The sequence below is a fragment of the Mesocricetus auratus genome, unplaced genomic scaffold (assembly GCF_017639785.1).
Source record: "Mesocricetus auratus isolate SY011 unplaced genomic scaffold, BCM_Maur_2.0 Super-Scaffold_100024, whole genome shotgun sequence".
Classification (NCBI taxonomy): Eukaryota; Metazoa; Chordata; class Mammalia; order Rodentia; family Cricetidae; genus Mesocricetus; species Mesocricetus auratus.
Genome location: NW_024429205.1, coordinates 25,335,039 through 25,347,860, shown reverse-complemented (window position 1 = coordinate 25,347,860; position 12,822 = coordinate 25,335,039).

Sequence of the window (12,822 nt, the reverse complement as noted above, 5' to 3'; positions counted from 1 at the left end):
AAGGCACAATACATCCATATAGCAAAAAGACTCACATTAATTTAACTTGTGAAGATGCTATCATCAAAAATACCTTCCCCTAAGTTTAGCTAGGATGATCACACATGCACACAATTTTAAGAGCAGTAAGCAAAGGCCAATTTCATGCCAGTTTTAATTAATAGCTTTAGATACTAATGAGCACTTCAGGCTCTTGACTTAGAGCTTTTCAAGAAAAAAAGAAAATTGGGTTTCGACACTAACGAGTCACATGTGCAAAGTTTCACTTAAACCTGAAGCCTTTTAAATTGAGTCCTGAATTTGAAGTATAGAATCAGTTCGTAGACATGGTTTGAAGTGGTGGCATTTAAAGAAACAAAAAGTGAAATGGAATGAAAACTATCATTGTTTTAGAGTGGTGCGCAGTGGGTGGATGGCATTATCGGTAATGGAATTCTATTCCTGAAAATTCTCAAGCCACAGCTGAGAAAGACTGTCAGGTTATAGACTAAGTTCCAAGAGGTGCCTGGAAACCACTCCAATACCACACCAAACCACACCAATATCACTCTAACCCCACACCAATCCCACAGCAGTCTCTCTCACACCATCACCACACCAACACCACACAGAGGGTTTCTCCTAGCTCCAGAGGAGCAGGATTTATAAGGTGAGATAACACTATCTAATGAAAAGTAGTTTGAAACAATGTTAGCTATATTAGAACTTCCAAAGATTGCCTTGTCTCCGGTATTCTCTCTTCCCAGAAAAGATTATACACGATTTCTTTTTTTTATTTAAAAAAATAAATTTAAATTTAAATTAGAAACACGTAGCTTCACATGTCAATCCCAGCTCCCTCTCCCTCTCCCTCCCCTTCTCCCATGCCCTCCCACCAACTCCCCAGTACCCCCTTCTTTCACCAGGGAGGGTGAGGCACTCCATGGGGTGTCCATAGTCTGTCATTTCATCCAGGGCACGACCTAGACCCTCCCCCAAGAGTCCAGGGTGAGAGTGCATCTCTCATTGTGGGATGGGCACCCAAAGTCCATTTGTATGCCAGGGATAAATACTGATCTACTACCCAAGGCCCCATAGATTGCCTAGGCCTCCTCACTGACACCCATATTCAGGGCGTCTTGATCAGTCCCATGCTGGATTCCCAGCCATCAGTCTGTGATTCAAGAACTACCCCTTGTTCAGGTCAGCTGTTTCTGGGGGTTAAACCAGCCCAGTCTTAACCCCTTTGCTCATCATTCCTCCCTCTCTGTCACTGGGTTTCTTGAGTTCAGCTCAGTGTTTAGCTGTGGGAGTTTGCCTCTACTTCCATCAGTCATTGGATGAAGGTTCTGTTTCCCAGACTCTCTGGTCATGGGACTGTAGGCTGGCATTCCCCAGATCTATGTCTAAAATTCATACATGAGAGAGTACATACCATGTTTGCCTTTTTGTGACTGGGTAACCTCACTCAGGATGGTTTCTTCTAGTGCCATCCATTTGCCTGCAAATTTCAAGATTCCATTGTTTTTTTTCTGCTAAATAGTATTCCATTGTATAAATGTACCACATTTTCTCTATCCACTCTTCAGTTGAGGGGCATCTAGGTTGCTTCCAAGTTCTGGTTATTACAAATAATGCTGCTATGGACATAGTGGAGCAGTCCTTGTTGTATGATGTGCATCTTTTGGGTATATGCCTAAGAGTGGAATTGCTGGATCTTGTGGTAGACTGATTCCCATTTTCCTGAGGAATCTCCATACTGATTTCCAAAGTGTTTGTACAAGTTGACACTTCCATCAGCAGTGAAGGAGTGTTCCCCTTTCTCCACATCCTCTCCAACATAAACTGTCATTGGTGTTTTTGATTTGAGCCATTCTGACAGGAGTAAGATAGTATCTCAGAGTTGTTTTGATTTGCATTTCCCGGATGTCTAGGGATGTTGAGCACTTTCTTAAGTGCCTCTCAGCCATTTTAGACTCCTCTATTGAGAATTCTCTATTTAGTTCTGTGCCCCACTTTTTAATTGGATCCTTTGGTGTTTTGGAGACTTGCTTCTTGACTTCTTTGTAAATTTTGGAGACAACCCTCTGTCAGATGTGGGATTAGTGAATATCTTTTCCCTTTCTGTGGGCTGCCTTTTTGTCTTGTTGACTGTGTCCTTTGCCTTAAAGAAGCTTCTCAGTTTCAGGAGGTTCCATGTATTAATTGTTGACTTCAGTGTCTGTGCTACTGGTGTTATGTGCAGGAAGCAGTCTCCTGTACCAATTCATTCAAGGGTATTACCCACTTTCTCTTCTAAGAGGTTCAGTGTGGCTGGATTTATGTTGAGGTCTTTGATCCATTTGGACTTAAGTTTTGTCTATGGCGATAGACATGGATTTATCTGTATTATTCTACATGCCAGCATCCAGTTATGCCAGCCCATTTATTAAAGATGCTTTCTTTTTTCCATTGTATATATTTAACTTCTTGGTCGAAAATCAGATGTTCATACATGTATGGGTTAATATCAGGGTGTTCAATTCGATTCCCTTGGTCTACCTGTCTATTTTTGTGCCAATACCAAGCTGTTTTCAGGACTACAACTCGATAATAGATCTTGAAGTCAGGGATGGTGATGCCTCCAGATGTTGCTTTGTTGAATAAGGTTGTTTTGGCTATCCTGGGTCTTTTGTTTTTCCATACAAAGTTGATTATTGTTCTTTCAAGGTCTGTGAAGAGTTGTGCTGGGATTTTAATGGGGATTGAATTAAATCTGTAGATTGCTTTTGGCAGGATTGCCATTTTTACTACTTTGAGCCTACCTATCCAAGAACATGGGAGATTAAAGACCCTCTCTTTTCATAGACAATATATCTCTATATATATGAACATGTTTTTTTTTCTCATTGTAATTGTTTTGGGGGTAGAGAACAGGGTCTCACTATGTATCCCTGACTGCCTTTAAGTCACTATGTATCCCTGACTGTCCTGGAACTCACTATGTAGACCAGACTGACCACAAAGTCATTGAGATCTGCCTGCCTCTACCTCCTAAGTGCAACCTGCACAATAAAAACCGCACTTATTTTTATTTTACATATATTTGCCCTTCATATAGAGACAAATTTTCATAAGTACCTAAATCCTGTACTAAAACAAGTGGTATTATTTAAAAAGCCTCAGTCTTGAGTTCTGTAAGAGAAATAATACTAAGGCTCTGAAAAGTAATTTATATGACAAATAAACATGCATTTAATATATACTGAGGATATATTAAACAAGAGATGCTAAGCAAAGTACTACTCTGGCTGCTGAAGGGTGGGGAAAGATGGGTTGATGGCCTGGAGACATACAGTTCTTATGTCTATGCTGTAACAAAGAACTAGAGAAGTGGTTACAACAAATAAAAGACTCTCAAGCACAGCACAGAGTATGAAGGGAGGGGGCACTTACTGAGTCTAGGAGCTGGGCAAAGAATAGGCAAGAAGACAGCAATGAGAAGGATGCGAAAGGCGTCTGGGACAGCCGAATGTTGGATGTGGAAAGGGCCAGGACTAAAGAAGCAGAGGTAACCAAGTCACCAGGAATAGCATTAGCTATGAAGAGCCAGGGGAAACTACTGTTCTAACGGCGAGCAGCAAAGAGATTCGATCACTCTGGAATCATGAGGCTACAGACACAGTTACAGCGGTAGTGTGGAGAAGGGACTGAAGAAGCATATACCAAAGATGGGGGCTGAAGGCTGGGGCTACAGCTCAGTTGGTACAGCCCTTGTCTAGCATGCATGCAAAGTCCTGGGTCTGATCCCTAGCATCATACCAACCAATCTCTGGATCTGGAACCCCAGTGGGGGTCAAATGACCTTTTTATGATGGGGGCTCATCAGTACATGAGAAACTGTATTAAAGAGTTGCAGCATTAGGAAGGTTGAGAAGCACTGATATAAACAGAGCATGGTGACACACACCAGCATTCCCAGCCCTTTAGAGGTCGAGGTATAAGGATCAAGAGTTCGAGGTCATCTTCTTAGATAATGAGTTTAAGTCAAGCCTAGGATAAATAAGTACTGTCTCAACAACAACAATAAAAAGATGGGGAAATACTTAGTTGATGTTTATTACCATCCAAGCAAGAGACGATGGTGTTTGAACCAGGAAGTGACAATGCCAATGGACAAAAGCAGGTGGTTACAGAGTGTACGGTGGAAACAGATCCAACAAGGTTGATCTATTATTGATCATGGGGATGTACAGCCTTTAAGAGGATGTCAACATTTCTACCTAGATATTGGGCTGGGTTATAGTGCTAATCCCAACTTGAATATGAACTTAAAGAGGAACAGGAACAAGTTCATGGAGACAAATGATGAGTTCATTTTGACCATGTAGAGTTAGCAACGTCAGTGTCTGCAGCATTCGAGAAACTTTGAGCTGGCACCTGAATAGCTGTCTTTGGCTAGCCACTCACACGCTATAGCACCTTCATTATCTGTAGGTTTTTAAAATATTAACAAAAAAAAAAACAAAACTACGGTACGGCACTGCTAAGCTCCCACTTTCTAGTTAAATTCTTTTTTTTTTTTTTTTTTTTTTGGTTATCTGAACCTTGGTCTTGTTGCTTTGGCTTTCAGTCCTCAGTTCTTTGGATTTCTCTTTCTACCTTATTTCCTCAGAGCATTGTTCTCCCCAGTGTGGTCCATCAGTGTTACTCTCACCACTGCTAAACTGCATGTGTCAAGGACCTGCCGGAGTAGGTTGAACTCAGAGAACAGGTCCTGCGCTTACAGCAGGATGAGCCATTGTCCATAGGCCATAATGGATAACATAAAGAATAAAATCCCCCACACGTAATGAATGGCTGAGAGCTAGTCCAAAGGTCACTGAACAATGAAAACACTGTATTCTTCAACTCTAAAACTATTTTCCATTCTTGCCTCTGACAGGCTTATTTAATAAGACTTCCCTAGGTCTTAAGGTATATGCTGCTTATTCACTTACCACTTTCTTCTAAAAGATTTTACTAAATTAATAAAGTATTAACAGGAAATTTTGTCCTGAATTTTAAAAAGCCAAAGAAATAATAGCATGTAAAAATACCACTTATCACTGGAAATATAGCATGATTGTTACAGTGCTGGGGGAATATCTATGTTATAGTTACTCTAATAAATTCCAAAAGGCTAAGTATCATTATCTTTACTGCATAAGTAAGAATACAGAGGCCTAAAGAGGTTAAGATGACTGTCCAATAGCATATTACCCTCTAATTCCCAAAGCCCAAGTCTGACTCCAAAATCTAGCATACCCCCCCATGATCTGAAAACCTTTTAGTCTGCTAAAGCCATTTCTAGGCATTGTGGAGAACACTGGCTCACCATTTCCTGTGCTGACCCTAAGAATCTATCACTGGCGATATTGTCTATAGATGAATAAGCTTCATTGTTTCAGCAGGCTTGGCAGCCCAGGGGAACACTGGTACCAAGTACCAAACAGGAGCAGCTCAGAGTTCATCGTACTCACAAGACCTCATTGCATTTAGGGCAGTGGTAGAGGTAACAAGAAAACAGCAAAGTTCATCTGTGGGTTTTTTTCCTTTGTTGCCAGCATTTAATACTAGCAAATCACCCTACGGAGTACTAGCGGATGCAAGCTGGATATGAAAGTCCAGGGGACGCTCTAGTAGTAAACTATGAAACTCCAACGTCCAACTGAAAGGTGCTTTCCTGGCACTCGGAAGGAGCTGAGCACGAAACAAAGCCATGTACACATGCTGTAGACACGTGTGGGTGGATGATACACAGAAGGACACATTCATCCGCACCAGACGGTTAGGACCCACTAAGCTAACCCCATATTCAAACTGAAAATAACATTCCAAAATGAGAATAGCAGCTAGGAAATGTTTTGCCCCAGAAATTAAGATTTGAGACTTTGGAAAAATAGCAGTATTTTCTAATTTAAAAAAATCAGTGTTTCCTTCTCAAGATGCCAATCTTGTCCTCACAGTAATTCTCTCTTGGTGGTTGGTCCCAACACCCTAGAAGGATCTGGTATGAAGTCACCTGAAATAGTCACATCCCTGCAATTCCTTTGAAAGTTGTTCCACCTACTTCAGAGTGAGTTTGATGATGATGGTGATGGTGATGACGGTGGTGAAGGAGGAGAAGGAAGAGGACAAGGACATGGGGGTCATTTTGATGCTTTCCATGCCAGTCACTTTTCTGAGCCCTCATCTCCATCTTCACCTCCCCCGCTTCCCCTAAAATCCACTCTAGAGGCCCTGTCCCTCTCCAGCAGTAAATAAAACGCAGCTAAAATCTTATTGTTACCAAAATACAGTGAACCCTCGTGAGATTCCTTGCCCGGCCTCTCCCCGCTTCCTCAGTTCAGGGCCTCACACATTCTAGACAACTGCTCTACCACTGGGCCACAGCCACCACCCAGGCCGTGGATTTAATTAAGCAACTGATTTTCTGGTCCGCTTGTTTTCTGAGACAGGGTCTCAGCATGTACAAGTTGGCTTTGAACTTGTTGTGCAGTCCAGGCTATCCTGGAACTCATGATTCTCTGACTTCAGACCCCAGTTCTGGGGTTATAGGCATATTCCAATATTCCACCACGTCTGGCTCAGTCTTGGATTTTGAAAAAGGCACAAATCAAGCCAGCAGTGGTAGGTAGTGCTCTCTGGGAGGCTGGTTTAAGTCCAGGAGTTTGAGATTAATCTGGGCAATGCAGCTAGATTCCAATCCCAGATACAACAAATGGCATAAATAAATGAAAACATTAAAAAAAACCATAGGGGTGGTAGGTATAATATCAGAAAGGCAATCATGAGAGAAGAAGAAGACAGCCTGAGGTAGACGGAAAAGAGAAAGAGTATGGGATATATGTGATGAGGAAGCAGGGAGGGGAGGGAATCACCCAGAGTGGGGGGGGGGACATGGGAGCAAATGAAAACCAAGGATAACGACACTTATGTATGAAGATGCCTTGATGAGACCCATTGCGTTATATGCTAACCTAAGCACTTAAACCAAAAAAGAGTAGGGACTGGAGAGGGGGCTCAGGGCTTAGTTAAGAGCACTGGCTGCTCTTCCAGAGGACTCAGGTTCAATTGCCAGGACCCATAGAGCAATCCATAACACACTCTAGTTCCAGGTCACATGATGCCCTGGTCTGTCTCCATAGACACTAGGCATGCCTGGGTGCACAGACACACATGTAGGCAAAGCATGCACATGCATAAAATAAAATCAAACAAGAATAACCCATGTGGACATAGAGTGCTTTATTAGTACTACTAATTTTGTGACGTTGGCAATTTTATCATTGTCAGTGATATTTTTAAAAGATAAACTTCTTTCATCTTTCTGAGACCACCTTCACGTGCACAGATAATGAACCTCTAACACGGACTATTTTCCCTCTCCAACTGAAACTGTACTATGGTAACATATAAGTGAAAACATTTGTTCCTATTTAGAAACTTTCGTGTTTATAGTACTCTTTTATGAGACGGTAAAAATCTCGGTTTAAATTGCTTCTGAATCGGGGATTTGGAGCTAGACTTTTTATTGGAACTGACTAAAAGCCAAACATAAGAACCAAAAAAAAAGTGTCTTTCAAATTCTTCCTTTACTTTTAGTTACATTTAGACAGCTTGAAGCATCCAACTGGCGGGCTCTGATGTTCTGTTTTTTATTTAAATATTTATCCTACCACAAACAAAAAATTTTCTAAAAGGAAAACAAACCGAGAGGCTGTGACACGGCTCATCCTTGCACCTAAGACATCAACTTCCTTGCTTCTGAAATCATAGCACTCTTACCGAAGGGAAGGCAGAAGTTACTAGAACCTTCTGTGGTATCATAGGTCCCATTTAACTTCTGCAAGGTTCATTGTCAACATCCAGCCGGAAAGCAGTCCCCTCACCTTCTTTACCAGGACAACAGAGTTCATGTGTGGAAGGTTTGGTAAGTGACCCACATGTGATTTTAAAACAAAAAGGTCCTGGACTTGTGAGGCATTCCCAACTGAATTTGCAAAGTAGTTCTCTGGACTTTAAAATACGGTTTCCCATTAAGACAATATTATGAATGGATTAACAGCGTATTTACTTATGGGAGACAGGAGCCCAGGGGAAGCAGACCTGTCAACATACTGCAAATGCAGAGCAGCTGTCCTCCACCTTCCTAATGCCGAGACCCTTTCACACTGTTCATGCTGCACTGACCCCCAACCATGAAATTATTCTGTTGCTACTTCACGACTGTAATTTTGCTACCGTTGTCAATCGTAAATCGTGTAAACATCCACTATGCAACCCCAGAGGAGTCACAGCACACAGGTCAAGAACCACTGGTTTAAAAGTTGGTAGTGCCGGTTGCTTTGGCTAGCTTTGCAAAGTTATGCACTTCCAAAAGCCGGGAATCAGACTTCTAACCTAGAGAGACGGAGAAAGAGGAGGATAGGAGGGACAGAAAACAGCTTATCATAAAGTAACGATTAGAGGTGACCAAGAAACGGGAATAGGGAGAAACACATCCGAAGTTTAAATAAAGGCCACATGCTGGCAGAGAGAGACACCCACGTTGGGATAGCAGACACACTTCTGCATAGGGGGTCTGTAGAAATACTGTCCTGTTCTTAAGAAACTCCCAGGGAAACAGATCCAGGCGGCGATATAAATCACACAAAGCACAGAGGAAATCAGTTCACAGGGTGCCAAGTCTGTCTGGAAGGTTCGGGAGGGTGGAGAATTGCTGAAAAGCTCGTTTGCTGTTGCCAGGCTGAAACGTGTCAGGGGTGGAGCAGCACTTTTAAAAACAGTAAAAGGCAACGTGCAGAACGCGGGGATATGAAACAGAAATCATTTTATAATGTATGGAGGAGCAGAGGGAGGGTTTGGGTGGGCCTGGGGTAAGGGGTGGGCCTGGGGTAAGGGGTGGGCCTGGGGTAAGGGGTGGGCCTGGGGTAAGGGGTGAGCCTGGGGTAAGGGGTGGGCCTGGGGTAAGGGGTGAGCCTAGAGTAAGGGGTGAGCCTGGGGTGAGGGGTGAGTCTGGGATAGGGAGTGGGTCTGGGGTCAGGGGTCATTTATGAAAGGTTTTATATGCCACTGAAAAGACCTTAGAGCCATGTAACACAATAGGGAACTGTGGAAAGATTTTAAGTAGGATGAGTTTGGCTCCAGCAGAGAGGAGAGATAAGCATGAGTGTCAGTCTCAGAGCTTGAGTAAGCCGCTGGCATGGCACAGGAGACAGAACGAAAGCTCCAGGCATCCGAGTGTGCTTATGCTTGAGGACATTTCCACTCTTTGATTCCTCTTTTACGCCCCAATTCTCCAGTCTTATTCTGCCCAATTCCCGGTCTCCTACTCTGTTCAAGAGAAGCTGTGTCCACTCCCCTCTAGCCTTGTCTCTCTATCCTAGATCAAAGTTCACTGTGAGACTCCAGGAGTAATGCTAACAATGCCAGCATCCCTAAAACCCTGAGCCTGGATGACGCAGGGAAGTATCTTCACTAAAAGTCTCTTGAGTGAATCTGCTGGTCACAACAAGGATGTTGAACACTTGAAATAGTAACTGAAACAGAGCTGGTAGTAAATTTAGAAGCAGAACACAGCAGCTTCTGCGGTAACCTGCGGGGATTTTACAAGTGTTCAGGTTCCCAGACTATCTGACCATTGCCAGTTGTATCTCACAGTATCTTTTCAATGTTTGCTTCTAATTTATAGCCCTGGAAACAGAGCATGTACACCAGGCCTAGTGGCTCATGCCTTTAATTCCAGCACTCAGGATGCAGAGGCAGGAGGATCTCTGTGAGTTCAAGGTCAGCCTGGTCTACATAGAGAGTTCCAAGACAGTCAGGGCTATACAGAGACCATGTTTCAAAGAAAGAAAGAGAAAAAGAGGAGGAGGAGGAGGGAGGGAGGAAGAGAGAGAGAAAGAAAGAAAGGGAGGCAGGGAGAAACAGCATGCATTTATTGATATTATTGTTTATCTAATTGTTTTCTTACTTCTTACTAATCACACAAACATTTAGTATTCACCCAAATTTTAGGTAAAAAGATAATTCCTCACCATTAAATGTAACACAGGTTATGTATAGTTGTGTAATTAAAACTGAAAAACACAAATTAAAATGTTTAAACATCTCATTAATTTGGTACTACATTTTTTCATTATTCCAGAAAAAAAACATAGGACTGAGGAAATTGCTCAGTGAGTGAAGTGCTTGCCACACAAGTGTGAAGACCTGAGCTTGAATCCCCAGAACCCACATAAAGCCAGAGGTGGTAACAAATGTCCCCACGGTTCCCACAGAGAGGCAGTGGCAAGAGCGTACAGGACACCCATAGGCCAGCTAGCCTGGGTGCACGGTGGTAAACAGCAGTCTCAAAGAAGAAGGAAGGTAGAGACTAATGTGAGGTTGTCCTATGACCTGTGCATGTGCATGCCTGTAGTCATACATAGAAACACACACACACACACACACACACACACACACACCATAAAAACATTCAATGACTAGGAAAAATACCAAAATTTCTGGGACTGTTTCTACATATGAAAATTAAGAAATACTTGAGACTCAAAGTGTACTAGTTTTATGTGTTGCAAATAAACATTGTTGATTTCTTCTTTAAAAAAAACAACAACAAAAATCCCATTTCTGCTTTGACCCCCTCTTGAGTGCTAACAAGTACAGACATGTGTCACAATCTCCAGCAAAGTTGTTGTCTATCGATAGTTTCTTTCCTAAAATTTAATGTTTGGCTTTTGGAAAAGGCAGTTATTACTTTAATAAAATGGGGACAGAGGCCCAACTACCTACATTATTTCTAATCTAGAAAAATCTCTTCTGTTATCCAGACATTTCCAAGCTTCTGTCCCTTTGCTGTAATGCGGACCATAACTAAATCATTCCACCAAGTTTTTAACTGAGGACGATGTGACAGTAAGAGGACTGTCAGAGTGCCATGTAGATGCCATCACCAATGTCTCTCACAGATGCGCTTGCAGTCCAAAACCACAACAATGCTTCCCATGACTCCCCAAGCTCCGTCTCCAATAAGACAGCAGTGAGGTGCAAGGACATAGTCCCTGTGAAGATGTCACAAGTGCTGCTCACACACACTGTTCTCATTGCACACTTTCCCCGCCAGAGAAAGCCTACCTAATGACAGATAATAAGCTACAAGTCTCCAAGCCTTCCGGACAGTGAAGATGGCGTATGCTAATACATTCTACCTCCCTCTCCAGATTGGGGGCCTCTGGAGCAATGCAGCCAATAGCTGTATTTGTTGGTGCTGCTGCTGGCATTTAAAAACTGTCAAAATGTATTAGCTATTTACAAAAACAGTGACAAGCGCAACCTCCACTTTAACATCTAGTTTTCTTGATGCTTGTAGGAAAATCAGATCTTGTAAACTACAAGGCAACACTTAATTGAGCCAACCAGCAAGTGTCTCCCAGGCTCTAGATCCTCACTATCCTCTGTTGTCCCCTAAGGCTGAAGCATGTGTCACTTGTCATTCTAGGATGTGCCTTTCCTCCTTTGGGGTTTAGGAGGCACACACTGTGTCTCTTCCTAAGAAGGGAATCTGATGCCTGCCTGCTTGCTCTTGACATTACATTTGCCAGTCCCCACCTCAGACTCACTGGGTGGTCCTCTGACGTCAGACTCACTGGGTGGTCCTCTGACGTCAGACTCACTGGGTGGTCCTCTGACATCAGACTCACTGGGTGGTCCCCTGACATCAGACTCACTGGGTGGTCCTCTGATGTCAGACTCACTGGGTGGTCCTCTGATGTCAGACTCACTGGGTGGTCCTCTGATGTCAGACTCACTGGGTGGTCCTCTGATGTTAGATTCACTGGGTGATCCTCTGACATCACAGGTTCAAAAGCTAAGGAGGAGCTAGCTTTCAAGGTGCAGAGCCTAAGAATGGCCCTACGTGTAAATTAGACGGAGGCGGAGACAAAGCAGCTACTGTACTTCCTCAAGCTTCCCCTCATCTCTCACCAGAACACAAGGCAGTCTGTTGAGAATCATGAGGCTAACAAGGTATTGTTTGTTTTTGTCCATCTGACCCTTAAATATCTATATTACTACAAGGTTTCCTCCAACTTCTGTGTTTTTCTTTCATAAGAAGTTCTCAGGCAGCAGAGATAGCTCAGTGGATAAAACAGTTGGCTCACAAGTGTAAGGACCAGAGTTCAGATCCCCAGCACCTACGTCCCAGCGCCGGTGAGACAAGGCAAGAGACAAGAGACACAAGCTGGGTAGCTGGACTAGCTCCCGCTTCAGTGGGGCACTCTGCCTTAGTAAATAGAATGGAGTGGTAGAGGAAAATGTCCAACACTAACCCCAGGTCTCCACATCCTTCTACACCTGTACCCCCATGCTTCCTCACACTCACGCCACACAATGCTATTCACTGATGAATCACTTGGGTCCTTTGCTGTATTCAAAAAAGATTAAGAAAACTATAAACGTCCAATGAATTGAGCCATGTTTTAAAAATGTGCCTCATTGCACTTAGAGGTACATTTCTTTGGTTCTGTACAATATAGAGTGTAAAGTTTGCACTCTGCCCTGTTTCCTCTTCCTGTTGCTCTGGGTTTGTTAACTACAACCAGGGACATGCGACTTCTCCACGTTAATCTAGCAGTTATGATCTTGGGTTTTTTTTTCTCTCATTTTTTTCCTTGGAGCTTCTTCAATGGGCTCTTTCAATCGAATTTAAAGTGTGTTGAGAACTGTTGACATCTGTGGAGTTGTCCTGTGGACTGTAGGATGCTCAGCCATGTTCCTGTCTCTGCTGAGTAGAGCAGAGTATCCCAAACTCCAGCTGGGATA